The following is a 13,600-nucleotide window of genomic DNA, read 5'->3' on the forward strand; positions in this document are numbered from 1 at the left end:
ACACACCTAGCTCAGTTGTAGTTCCGGTTAAGTTTACAGGCTCAGAGAAATATGGGTTATGGAGTAGGTCGATGCGGATCGCTCTTTTGGGGAAGAAGAAACTAGGTTTTGTTACTGGAACATGCAAAAAGGATGCGTATGAAGGAGAGTTACTGGAACAGTGGAAAACATGCAATGCCATTGTTCTATCGTGGATCATGAACGATGTCGCACTAGAATTGTTAGGTGGAGTTATGTATGCATCAGATGCACACCTAGTGTGGGAGGATTTGCGCGAAAGATTCAACAAACTGAATCGTGTAAGAATTTTTCAACTACATCGCGAAATTACAACTTTAGCACAGGGAACTAGTTCTGTGTCTGTGTATTTTTCAAAATTGAAGGAACTTTGTCATGAGTATGATGTTTTAGTTCCTTTCCCAAATTACTGTGAAAAATCGAAGGATCATGCGGAGCAATTGCATCAGCAGAGAGTTATGCAGTTTCTATCTGGATTAAATGATTCATATGATCAAGCAAGGTGACAGATTCTAATGAAAACTAATGCTCCATCTCTCAATCAAACCTATGCTATGATTATTCAAGATGAAAGCCAACAGACAATTGGTGCAAATCTGATAACAGATAAGATGGAACCCCTAGCTATGCTGGCAGGAAGAGGAGGGGGAAGAAGCAATTTCTTCAATGTGAGTTCTGCCATTTGAAGGGGCATACCAAAGATAACTATTACAAAAATTATAGGTTACCCTGCTGTCTTGTCCCAAAGAAGAGATATGGTGAAGGTGTGAAGAATGCATGAGGTTGGCAATAGAATCCTAATGCTGGAAAGTCAGGAGGATGGAATGCAGCTGGTAAGCAGGGTGGTTGGAGAAGAGAGCCCATGGGAATTATCAATAATGCAGATGTGCCCTCATCATGTGTGCAAGGAAGTAGAGATAATGCATTTAGAGCTACTGAGACAACCAGGGGATACCACTACTTTACAGATGACCAGTATAATCAGATACTGAACCTGCTGAACAAGGAACCTGAAGAGCACCATGCCAACATGACAAGTACAAGTGCAGGTACAGGTATAATCAGTTGTCTAATGGCTAGTTGTATGCAAAACCAAAAGAACAAGGAATGGATTATAGACTCAGGTCCCACACACCACATTTCCTCTGATATAGAATTATTAACAGATACTAAATGCACAGGAAAGAGAAACAAGGATAGAGTACATCTTCCTACTGGGGAAAAGGCTGCCATTACTCATACTGGTAGTGCAACCTTATTAGATAAGAGGACAATCAGAGATGTGCTTTATGTTCCAAACTTCAAGTTTAACCTACCATCAGTATCAAAGCTAACTAGGGAGCTGAATTGTAATGCAAACTTCTTTCCTGACTTTTGTGTATTTCAGGATCTTTGGAATGGCAAGGTGAAGGGGATTGGTAGAGAAAGAGGAGGTCTATATCTACTCAAAGGTGGAAGATTAACTAGTAGAATAAGGACTTTCAATACTGTGAGCGGGATGACTAAAGGCTCTTGTGTCTTGTGGCACAAGAGATTAGGACATCCTTCCTTGTCAGTAATGAAACATATAGAAGGTCTACATAATAAAGTTAGCAACGTGCTACAAGATAGATGCCTTATATGTCCCTTGACAAAACAAACTAGACTGAAATTTCCATTAAATGATTCTAGAGCAGATATGTTGTTTCATTTTGTGCATATGGATTTGTGGGGACCTTATAAAGTTGCTACTTTTGATAGAAAGCAATATTTAACATGGATATTTTTCTGCAGTTAAAATTTGAAGCCATAGTAGCAATAAAACAGTTCTTGACCATGGTTAGGAATCAGTTTGGAATTATGGTTAAGGTGATAAGGTCAGATAATGGGACAGAGTTCTTCAACAAGGAATGTGCAGAGTTGTTGAATGACCTGGGTATCATCCATTAGAGCAGCTGCCCCTATACTCCACAGCAAAATGGAATAGCGGAGATGAAGCATAGGCACATACTTGATACTGCACGAGCCTTAAGGTTTGAGGGCTCAGTTCCAATCAAATATTGGGGAATGTGTGTCAAGGCAGCTGTCTACTTGATAAACAGACTACCATCAAGTGTTCTAGGGGGCAAGACTCCATATGAGGTCCTGTATGGCAAGGAACCCAGTCTTGCACACCTTAGAGTCATAGGATGTCTTTGTTATGCTACAAATGTAGTTAAAACAGACAAATTTGCAGAAAGGGCCAGAGCAGCTGTTCTTATAGGCTATTCTGAAACTCAGAAAGGCTATATCTTGTTTGACTTATCCACAAGGAAATTCTTTACAAATAGGGATGTTGTTTTTAAAGAGTGTGTGTTCCCATTTTCGAAGAAGGATGAGAACAACTCAGTCACTCAGGAGTGTGGGGGAGAAATGAACCCATTGTTTTTTCCTCCTTTACATACTAATGACTTGCAGGAAACAAACTCCATGGAGGAAGTAGTAGCTCCGCAGGACAATAGGCAGAGTACAATGTAGGAGATGGATGTTGCAGAAGTTCCTGAGAATACACAAGGGAGATCAACTACAGTTGAAGATGAAGGACTTTCTGAAAATGCATAGGAAGAATCAATCGCAAATTAGGAAGGAAGTACAAGTGAGCACCAGGGCAATGCAACAAGCTCAGGACCAGGCAGAAAATCCACAAGGGAGGTCAAGGAACCAATATGGATGAAAGATTATGTAAGGACCAAAAGAAACACAAATTGCAGCTACTCTATATCAAATTACTTAGCCTATGATCAGACTACTCTAAGTTATTAGTGTTACATAGCAAAGTTTTCTCAGCTGACTGAACCACAGACATTCAAGGAGGCTGTGAAGGACAGTAGGTGGATAGAAGCAATGAAACAAGAAGTGAAGGCATTAGAAGACAACAACACATGGAAGGTGGTACACTTACCAGCAGGGAAGAATGCTGTTGGATCAAAATAGGTATATAAAATCAAGTACAAGGAAGATGGAAACATAGAGAGGTTCAAGGCCAGACTGGTTGCAAAAGGATACAGTCAAAGGGAAGGCTTGGACTACCATAACACCTTCTCACCAGTGAAAAAAATGGTCACTATGAGGACCGTCATTGCATTGGCTGCTTCAAGAGGCTAGGGATTATACCAGATGGATGTTTATAATGCTTTCCTGCAGGGAGATCTATATGAGGAAGTGTACATGGAGTTACTTGAAGGTTTTAGAAAGTCAGGAGAAAAGAAGGTGTGCAAGCTAATGAAGTCACTATATGGACTCAAACAAGCTTCAAGGCAATGGAATATTAAGCTCACTGAGGCTTTATTGGGTGCTGGTTTTGTACAAAGTTATCATGACTACTCATTGTTCACATTGAGGAGTCAAGAAGGTATAGTAGTCATTCTTGTGTATGTGGATGATCTCCTCATCACAGGAAGTTGTGCAAATCTAATCAAGAAAGCCAAAGACATACTGCATCAAAACTTCAAAGTGAAGGATCTAGGAGAATCGAAATATTTTCTGGGAATTGAAGTTCTAAGGTCTAAGAGAGGAGTACTATTGAATCAGAGGAAATATGTGCTAGAACTAATATCAGACATGGAATTAAGTGGAGTTAAAACTACAGGCACACCATTGGAAGTCAATTCAAAATTGACTTCAGTAGATTATGACAAAGCAAATGGAATCACAGGAGACATAGCTTTACAAGATGTTGGTACTTATTAGAGGCTAGTAGGAAAGCTCTTGTATGTTACTATAACAAGACCTGGCATTAGCTATGATGCACAAGCCTTAAGACGGTTTATGCAAGAACCATTGGGTTACTGCATTGAGAGTGGTAAGATATTTGAAAAATGCACCAGGCCAGGGTGTGTTACTGAAGTCTGAATATACCAAAGATCTCACATGCTGGTGTGACTCGGATTGGGCTGCTTGCCTCAGTACTAGAAGGTCTATTACTGGTTATGCTATCAAGTTTGGCAACTCATTGATCTCTTGGAAATCAAAGAAACAACAGATTGTTTCAAGAAGTTCAGCTGAAGCAGAATACAGAAGTATGGTTGCAAGCATTGTAGAATTGACTTAGATACTTGGTTTGTTCAAGGAACTGGGTGTGGAGATAAAGCAACCAGTCACAGTACTCAGTGACAGTAAGTCAGTCATTCAACTAGCAGCTAATCCTGTGCTTCATGAAAGAACCAAGCATATAGAGATCGACTTCTATTTCATCAAAGACAAATCAAAGAAGGGATGATCAAACCAACAAATGTCAACACTAAGGAGCAGTAGGCAGATTTGTTAACCAAAGCTCTAGGAGCTACTCAACATGATTATCTTCTTGGCAAGTTTGGAGTGTTTAATGTTTTGCACCCTCCAGCTTGAGGGGGCATGTTATGATACAATCATGTGAGAGTCACGTGGGTAGTTAGTTAGTTAAGAAGGTTGTTAATAGGTTGTTAGTTGTTATAAGTAAGTTAAGGGTACTTTAGTCTTTTCAGCTCTTCTCTTCTTCTTCTTGTATATATAGATTGTGTATGAGAGTGCAGAGCTTAGACTTGCACATTCTCTCATTTTCCTTCAATAACAGAAACCGTTTCTAGAACTTTCCTCCATTAACGAATTCAAGGAATTCTTACAATTTGATAGAGGGAGTAGTAGTATTCAGTGGCTCGATTGATGATGAAAGGGATAGAAGCACTATCCATGGAATTATTCTCTATATTTTTGTTTCTGTTTAGCCAAAGATTCCACAAAGTAAATGGAAATAGTTGGGCCCAAGTTATCAATTTGGAAGGGATACTAGGGTTACTATATCTAATTTTATCCACCCAGTGATGGTTACTGGGGGTGGGTGTTGTGCTATCCTAATTGAGGGAGTGCCATATTTTTTTTGCAATGTAATAGTGAAGAAAGATATGTGATAAATCTTCCTCATGTACTCTACATATGGTACATACTCTGTCCACATTTATGCCAATGTGATTTAGGTAGGATCGGCAGGGTAATCTATTATGGTGGTACTTCCAAAGAAAGAACTTTATTTTATTAGGACATGGTGATCCCCAAATCCATTTGAAACATCTAGGAGAGGAGGTATCTTGGTGTATTAGTATATAGCAAGAGGCCGTTGAAAATAAACCATCATTATTAGGTTCCCATAGGGGGCAGTCATAAGGTATATTTATCGGGATAGATGTTGATACCCAATTTTTTCCTATATTTTTTACATATGCATAAATACCTTCAAAATAGCATATATATGCATATATAATCAAGCACAAGGCCTTTATTATTTTTCCCATAATTTTAAGGGTTTAAATTGATTTATTTTCCCCCTTTTTATCCATAAAAACCCCAATAAATATTTTCCAAATTATTGTTATGATGATTTACTCATTTAATTTCTATACTTATGTCAAAATATGGATAATATATTTTTCATGCATCTTTATAATTATATTTAGTATTTTTAAGCTAAAATTGCAGTGTTAGCCCTTTTAATGTATAATTACATTTTATATACATAAAATTGGTCCCTATATCTTTAAAATGTTAATTATGTATTTTAAATCATTTTGGAACCTTAAATTATTTTCCAAAAATTACCTATTATTTTATATAAATTAAACTAGGGAAATTGGCTATTTAAATAACAGCCAAATTGGGCTTTCAATTGTAGCCAAAATCGAACCCCTCCCCAGCCCAATCTCCTATCAAATAGCCCGACCCAGGCCCCAACTACCCCCTACCCGACCCAATCCACCTTAAATCGTGGCCGTTGATCTTTAGATCAACGGCCCTCATCCCTCTTTTCCCTTTTAATTCCTAAACGACCCCTACCCTACTCATTCCCAAACCCCCGCCGCCTTCAGATGCTCTCGTCTCTCTTCTCTCTCAAACCCTAATCATTCTTCAACCGCCGCCTCCTTCTCCGGTCATCTCCGGCGACCTCCTTTCAACCCCAAGCCTCCAATGGGTCGCTCATCGCCTTGCGCATTATCTCTAAGGCCCTCAAGGGTCCTAGGCCATGTTGATTTGGACCTAGGGTTTCTGTTTCTGTTGTTCGAGGCTTCTCTGGTGTGACTTTGGGAAAAATCACATCATATGTGTTACGATTTGTGAAGTTTGCAATAGATTCTCTCGTTTCTATTTGGGTTTCCTTTGAAACCCTATCACTGTTTGAATATCTTAGATCTGTGCTCTTTTAACGATTTAAGTCTGTTTCTTCCTATGATTTGCATTATTCTTAAGCTTCTTCTGAAAAATCCTCAACTTTTAAACCATTTTTGCTTTCTTTAAAAACTAGGGTTTCTCGGAGTTTCTTCCGCACTTGTTTTAATCGATTTTCTTTATGATTAAACCTATTTCCTTGCTTATTTTGACTGATTTTATGTGCATACTGCTCTTTAACTCGACTCTGTTAAAAAAAAGCCCTAATCTTTAAGACTTTCTTTGCTTTTGTTCTATGTGTTAGCATGACTACATGACTCTTCTTAATCTCCCGTGGTTACCATGCTTCGAATGTGTTTTACTGAATCCTTAGCTACTTATGTCACTTCTGTATGACTGTGCTCATTTTGCTTGTTCATATCTTGCTTCTCTCTGTCAATATGACTAACCTTGCCGTTTGCTACGTCTATTTGATCTTCTCTATTTATATGTTGAAAATACAGAATCATGACTCCCTATTGATTAATTCTGATTTCCTTAATTGATGATTTGATTGAAAGATTTTCTTTTAAAACTTCGGCTGTTTAAACTGATTTCATTACCTTATTTGCTATGGTACTTTATTTTTACTGAGTTATTTCCTTAATTGAGGTTTTATGAATTTAGTCCTAATCGACTACTCTATGCTTACTGAACCTTGACCCCTTCCTTATTTAGTCATGCACTGATTTTTCTTCTTGCCTTATATGATACTGAATCTTCCCGTTTGATTTGATTCCATTAACTTAAGGGAGTACTTCCTTGATTCTCTAATTGATTGATTCTGAGTTCTTCAATTATTGTACTACTATTATTCTTACCTTATTTCGTTACCTACTTTCAACTATAAATACCCTAAGTCTTTCATTAACACAGAGACGAACTCTGGTTTTCAAAAACTACCTCTATTACTGAAAACCTCTGCTCTCCTTCTCTCTTATGCTACTTGCTACTGTTAGCCGGCTGAAAGCCAAGGCTAATCATTTGTGCTCTTTGGTTCTTTCATTCTGCTTACTTCTACCTTCACTGGTATGTCCTAGTTTTGATTTAAAGCTCCAACAACAATATGCTTCTCTTATTGTGTCAGTTTCTTTTATTTCTAGTTTGCTTCTACTTGTGGTTCTGTTGTGGAACTTGTAGTTAAGTTGCCTTACCAACATGTTGTTATGTCTCCCCTTCCCTCTGGATTAATGTATCCCCTTATGTGGGTTTCAAAGCATGCTTGTCAATTATCTTTTATTTCGTGTATGCTTACCATCCTATGAATCCCCAAACCCTTATCACCCTTTCTATGTGCTTGTATTTCTCCTGACTGGTGTGTGATTATGCCAGAGTCAACTATCTCTGAGCATGTCCAAACCAACCTTAAGATCTTTGCTGGGTTGTGCATCCAAAATGTCTATGTATCCCCAACACCTTGACCCCTGTATGACTACTGAATTCTGCAAACTAGCTGTGTGTGATCTTTTCTTAAGGTGTTTAAGCTTGTTTACTACTCCAACCTCTTTTCAAACAATCTTTGTTGCTTTACTAATTGCTTCCAAAACAGACTTTCCAATATAGTCTTTAATAACCTTTTCCAACTCGTGCCCTGCACTTCCACTTTACTCTTAGTCAATAAGTTCTGCCCCTTTTAGTATGTGTACTGCCTTGGGATCCTCTTGAGAACCCTCTGAGCTCTATCATACTGAGCCTGGCCTTTCCACACTGCACTCGTTCAATTCTTGGTTGTTATGTCTAAGTGTAAGCACTGTTCGGGATCCATGAGGTCCTTAGGGAACTTTGATGCACCTAGACTCTGATTTGTCTATGGAACTGAGGCTTATGAGACCATTGGAGACTTTGGGAAACTTGGACCTAATTGTAGGCTCCCTATAGAATAGCTTCTTGATTTTCTATTTTACTTATGTAATTCATTCATTGGCCTGCAATAATTTGTAAACAGATATTTGGGGTATTTAGTAAAAGGGGTGGGTAGATGTATACTTTATGGGGTAATATGGGCAGAAATCCTGCTCTTAGGATCTTACTTTTTTTATTGCCTACTTTGCGCAATAGAAAACATGCTCATAGGGATTTACTCTTTGAAATCTGATTAATTTGCCTAATAGAAATCATGTCTATAGGATCTTACTTCTAATTTCGTTTGCATCAGATAGAAATCATGTTCATAAGGTTTTGCATTCTATCATGTTAGAAACCATGCTTATAGGTTCCAAACAATCATGTCTTAAATCAGTAGATGTCATGCCTATTGGACTCAACTCCGATCCAGTTTTAATAAGCGGTTTTGTATGTTGCTAAAATCAGTACTACGCCTAGATGTCATGCCTATAGGGATTTATACTCGCAATTCTGTCTGGTAATTTAATTTGTCCTAATAAATCAACTTTATTACGCCTAGTTCATTTTTTTAAAACTGGTCTTATTAAGCTTTAACATTTTTCTGAAACAAGTTCATTCCAAATTGCATTAATCTCATTAGATACCATGCTTATAGGTATTAATGGAGTCTATTTCTAAAACATGTTTATTCCTGCATTAATGTCGACATAGTATGCTGCATATAGGCAAGCCTTAGGGCATTCTCAAAACCGCATTCCCCTGAAGCTCTTTCTCCGCTGTTCAATGTTTCCGATTCTAATAATTTTTAAAAGAATCCCTAGGCAACTTCTAGGTTATAACTTCTGGGTATAAAAATGTGGTCTATTTTTGCAAGTCACCTAGAGATCCTGTTTTAGGACTTTGATTAATAGAGACCTTAACTGTGTTTGAGTCGTGCTGCTTGTATGTTTACTTGTGGAGGAAAATTGAGCTTTTATCTACTCTTTCCTGTTCTCATTTGCTCAAAGTCCTAATTTTTTTGCTTGTTGCCTTAGAATTTTCACCTTTAAAACCTTAGGGGTTTGTCTAGAACTACCTATAGGCAGAGGTCCTAACTCCCTCCGGGACCACAAAGAAGGGACGGTAGCAGCACGCAATAGGAATCCGTGACCGACACTCGCTTTGCATGACCAATAAGGGGATGGGAAGGGTAGACATGGATATGATGACCGGTGCGCTAATGCCACGCGTAGCCCCTTTTCAAGGAGTGGTTACCGGGCATTGCACTGATGTGATAAAAACGGCTAACCAACCTAGGACCTCCCTCTCCCCCATATCCTTTTGCTTGAAATCTCGTTTTTCCCTTTTTTCCCACAACCTGTTTAAATTCTTATTTTTATACAATGCCCAACATGCTCTACTTGCAATTACTTGCTTCAATTGTTTATTTATGGACTAATTTGTGAATATAAGTTCGGCCGGGACCCACAGTTGTGGACCGAGAGGGGTGCCTAACACCTTCCCCTCGAGATTACTTCAAGCCCTTACCCTAATCTCTGGTAATGCAAACCAACCCAAGAGTTAATCGCTCTAGGTGCCCTAACGCACCATAATCCGTTAGGGGGCGACTCTTCAAATACCCAATTTCCAAAAAGAAATGAGTCATTACACCCAGTGAATGTCAAAACACGGACTTCTCCTCGCGAGGAGGGGAAAAAAGGGGGTGCGACAGCATGGCGACTCTGCTGGGGAATATTTTCAGGCTCTTACCATAACGAACTTATGAATTAGTCCAAGCATGCTTCATCATGTACCCTTCTCCCTTATTTGAATTTAACTGTCTATTTTAAGCATTTATGATTCCTTTATTACCCTGAAAACTGATTTGTCTCCTTGTTTTCCTTTCTCTATAACTGTCTTTTCAATTATTTAAATACTGTATTTATTTCTTCCTACGTGAAAATACTTGCCTACATGTTATTAACTGCTGCATAAATCATGTTCCACATCATATTCCACTCGTGCGTATCAAATCCTATAGCAACGCTTTAATGAGTGGTTGCGCTCTTCCTATTTACTACCCTTATATTTGGAAAGACTTATTTGCGGTAAAACCAGTCGATCAGTGGTGCAGTCGACGGTTCCGTGTCTTCCCCCTCAAGTTGTCCGCTTGAGGGTACCAGTCTAAACATACAAACCTTACTCTGTTTAAATTGCGCATGCATCATGGTCGAACCTAGTCGGGTCAGTTATGCTGTCCACATAATGATCCTTTAAGATAAGCCTTATCCAAAGTCCATCGAGTTTTCCATAATCCCAACGGACGCAACCACGTTTTGTGCATTAATTTGGAGAACTAAATGCCAATATGCTGATCATAAATGTATAAATAGTCGAGTCCAGTGGGGGTAAGGGCTAACCCTTTTGTTTTGCAGAAAATAAGGCACGAGGTCCCCAGCTTCGGTATGGTTAGCACACTGTTACTCTTGCTAGACTAGTGGAGAAATCTTCCATCAGATGACCAAATCAATGAATGGAAAGAGAGGGCCGCCAAATCTAGCGAGAAGCTTGAATATCTGGAATACAGCCTGTTGGAATTGGAAGGAAAAGTGAGGAAGAGAGTCACCGACTGCCAAAACGCTGAGGGAAATGAGGAAGGGCATTTGGCAAAGGCATTCTTGCAAATGAGCCTACACGAACTGGGGGATTCGATCGACAAGAGCATTCAGCCTGAAGAAAGTCCTTCCGAGACCAAATAGATTAGGTTTACTTGCTTTTAAAATGTAATAAGGCCAAGTGTCAGTAGTGACTTATCTTATTATTTTAGTGTCATTTTGGGATTCGTCTATTTTTACATTATGAAATGAAGCATTTATTGGCATTAAAATTTCTCCAAATCTACTTGTCGCTAGGCCTACCTCGGGCACAACGAGGCTCCCAAATTAGGACGCGAATTTATATTTCCGCAATATTTGTTTAGGTACTGCAAACATTTCAGAACCCTCACTAACTTGTCACCTATTGTTTTTGCTTATTTATTATTATTATTATTATTCCCATCCCCTGGTTGGTTCATCCATACTGGCCTCATCAGCATATCATACCAGATCCAGAGGCCCTCCACCTCCTCCTCCTCCAAGCAACACAAAAAGCAGAGGAAAAGCAAAGATGGACGACTTAAGTAGAATACGAAAGGAAAACGTTGAAAACGCAGAAACTTCCGATGGCCGCAGTACTCCGGCCCCGAATGACTTGGTTCTGAGACTAGAGCAAAAGATACTAGAACTGCAAGGAGAACTCGAGCAGGTCCGCAATTTGGCAAACTTGTCACTCACCCTCAATGTCCCTGATATCCACCAACAGAACGCAAAGAACCCAACACCTCCTCAGAACGCACAAAACCAACAGCCACAAAATCCTACGGTACCAAATCAATACGCAACTCCACCTCAAAATATCAATCCACTGCCAATACCAACTCCACCACAACATCAGCATCAACCAATTCAAGTCACCACTTACCACACTCCCCAAAATACACCACTACTTGTTCCCGATCCACAAAACTCCACCAATGACCACCACTATACCCAAGTTCCTGGCACCCATTAGAGCAATCCCATATACGTGGAAACTATACCACATTCTACCCAACCAATTTCCTGTACACCAGAAACCACCGAAAAGGACCTAACCACCGAAAAGGACCTGCTCATTAAGAACATGGCTGAAGAGCTTAAAAGTTGACAAGCCGAGTTCAGGGTGTTGAAGGCGATAGACGGATTGAGGGTTTGAACTATGAGGATCTGTGCATACAGCCCGATGTGGAATTGCCAGAAGGATACACGCCACCCAAGTTTGAAATGTTCGATGGAAAAGGTGATCCCAGGGTTCATCTCAGAACTTATTGTGACAAACTTATCGGGGTCAGGAAAGATGAAAAGATCCGAATGAAGCTCTTTATGAGGAGCCTTACTGGGGATGCGATGTCTTGGTATATCAGCCAAAATCCCAAGAAATGCTCAAATTGAGTAAGCATGGCGTCAGATTTCATAGACCGGTTCAGGTTCAACACAGAGAATGCACCGGATGTCTTCTACATTCAGAATCTGAAAAAGAAACCCACTGAGACCTTCCGTGAATATGCTACCCACTGGAGGTCGGAAGCCGCCAAGGTCAGGCCCGCTTTGGATGAAGAACAGATGAACAAATTCTTCGTCAGGGCACAGGACCCGCAATATTATGAGAGGCTGATGGTTGTCGAAAATCACAAATTCTCTGACATCATCAAGCTCGAAGAAAGGATTGAAGAAGGGATCAAGAGCGGAACGGTAACAAAATTCGAGGCTTTGCAAACCACAAATAAAGCACTACAGTCAGGTGGCATATCGAAAAAGAGGGATGTTGGGGCAGTAATGGTAGCCCAGGGCCCAAAATCCCCACTCATCTATCAAACACCTCCACCTACATACCAAACACCTCCACCCACATACCAAGCACCACCGCCCACATATCAACCCTCATCCCCCAGATACTCCCAACCAGCCACTGTCCATCACACATATAACTCCCAACCATCCCACTTCCAATCACCACCAGCTCATCAAAATTATCCAAGACCACGATCAAACTTTGACCGCAAGCCATCCAGACAGTATACTACCATTGCCGAGCCCATTAACCAATTATATGAAAGGTTAAAAGCCGTCGGTTATGTCACTACTATTCCCGTTGTGGCGTTAGAGAGCATATCCCAGTGGGTCAATCCGAACAAGACTTGTGCGTACCATTCCGGTATGAAAGGGCACACCATAGCTGAGTGCCGGACATTGAAAGATAAGATCCAAACGTTAATTGACAATAAGGTCATACAAGCAAAGGAGGCCTCACCTAATGTCTCCAACAATCCTCTCTCTGATCACAGAAGTGATGGTATACATGTGATAGAAACAAATGAAGAATGTGACCCTGAAGGGTCGATCGGGCTTATTTGGGAAGGCGATGACCCTAAGGTCGCAGTCACACTCACTCCTATCGTGGTTCAGACTCAGGCACCGATCGAGGTTGAGGTAACTACATCAGATCCATTTAAGGTAGAAGTGGCTCCGCCCGCAGCCACCCCCACTCCATTCAAAGTAGAAGTGGTCACACCCTTCACTGTGACAGTATCAACCATACCCCGATTCAGCTCAAAAGCAATACCCTGGGATTATGTTGCTGAGGCTCGGCAGAAGGGGAAGGCCAAGGTAGAGGAATCTGACGTGGCACAGGGAACGATTAGGACTGGAAGAGTCTATACGCCTGAACACCTAGGAGGTTCAAGTAAGGAAGCCACTGCTAGGCAACCTATTATTGAGACTGGGCCAGATGACCTGTGGAGAAAAGTACAGGCGAAAGAGTACTCTGTTGTTGATCACCTGAGCAAAGTCCCTGCTCAGATATCTATCCTGTCACTATTGCAGAACTCTGAGTCACACAAGAACGCCTTAATGAAAGTGTTGAGCGAGGCCTACGTACCCAGTAATATCACCGGCGGAGAAATGGCCAACATGGTCGGACAAGTACT

The sequence above is a fragment of the Nicotiana attenuata genome, chromosome 7, assembly GCF_001879085.1.
Source record: "Nicotiana attenuata strain UT chromosome 7, NIATTr2, whole genome shotgun sequence".
In the NCBI taxonomy this organism is placed as follows: domain Eukaryota; kingdom Viridiplantae; phylum Streptophyta; class Magnoliopsida; order Solanales; family Solanaceae; genus Nicotiana; species Nicotiana attenuata.